We start from the raw sequence: 1,184 nt of genomic DNA, 5'->3' as shown, positions 1-1,184 counted from the left end.
ATTGAGGATGGCGGACTGGCCTTTGATGGACAAGGCGGCGACGTCGTGTGCTCTGGCAGCCATCTCCGGCGTGGCGAAAGTTCCAAGCCAAATCCTAGATTTCTTGCGAGGCTCGCGGATTTCGGAGACCCATTTGCCCCAATTGCGCTTGCGGACGCCATGGTAGAGGGGGTGCTTGCTGCAGTCTCTTGGTCTCTTGGGGTCCTTGTTGGCATGCTCTGTTTTTTGCTTCTTGGAAGAAGAAGAAGATGAGGAGGGTGAAGGTGAGGGTGGTGGTGAAATGGTGCTGGTAGTAGATGTTTCTGAAGAAGAAGAAGATGAAGATGATGAAGTTGTTTGTGTCATTGTGGAACTAGAAGAAGAGAAGAGAAAGAGTAAACTGAAAAGAGAGAAGAAGAGAAGGGTATAAGTAGTAGAAGTGAATAAAGGAAGGATACGGTATACGCTCTCTCTCTATAGTGACACTTAACCTACCAAGTACCAATAATATGTTTTTCAATTACGGTTCCGCTACGTTACCAACAGCATCTACCAATTTCTGCCAACTCTTATTTATAATTGTGTTTCATGGAAGTGTGTTTGTGGATGTGTCTAATAAAAATGTCTTTTTTATAGCTGTGTTTAATAGAAGTGTTTTTATAGATATATTTTCTGGATGTGTCTCTTTATATATGTATTTAAAATATATTAATTATTAGACACATCCACGAACACACTTTCATGAAATATAATTATAAATAAGAATTGGCAGAAGTTGGCAGATAATATGTTGGTACCCTATACTTTTTCTTTCAATTTTTATACTCTTTCAAAGATAATTCCTCTGTAAAAATTGACGAAAATTTAGTCAAATGAGTCAAATCATTTAACGACCATTAATTATCAACTTTATATGAAGTCGACTGTATCTAAATTTTTACCTAATTCGTTATAGTTTTCATACTCGTTATAGTTTTCATATTCACGAGTTTGAGTCTCACTTCTATATTTACAAAACAATAAATCAATAATTAGCTATTTTATGAGAATTTTTTGTTTTTTTACTGTATCTTTAATTTCAACATATTAAATATTAATTCGTTCCAAATTTAAATTTTATTTAAAAATATATCATTGGCCAATAAATTAAATTGTAGAGACTTTAATTCGGTAAAAATAAACATGAATAATATTTTTAAGATTAA

The 1,184-nt window shown here is 34.1% G+C and overlaps 1 non-coding gene across 1 annotated transcript in view; it reads right to left on the bottom strand.

The window, feature by feature from the left end:
* LOC107463949 (ethylene-responsive transcription factor TINY) overlaps window positions 1-393 on the bottom strand; it is a 908-nt gene extending 515 nt beyond the window's left edge. The window contains exon 1 of the transcript XR_002367934.2: window positions 1-393. This exon is cut by the window's left edge and continues 515 nt beyond it. This is a non-coding gene — a transcript (ethylene-responsive transcription factor TINY).
* Between the last annotated feature and the right edge of the window lie 791 nt (window positions 394-1,184).

The sequence above is a fragment of the Arachis duranensis genome, chromosome 9 (assembly GCF_000817695.3).
Source record: "Arachis duranensis cultivar V14167 chromosome 9, aradu.V14167.gnm2.J7QH, whole genome shotgun sequence".
Taxonomy (NCBI): domain Eukaryota; kingdom Viridiplantae; phylum Streptophyta; class Magnoliopsida; order Fabales; family Fabaceae; genus Arachis; species Arachis duranensis.
This window is presented reverse-complemented; position numbering and strand designations above follow the sequence as displayed.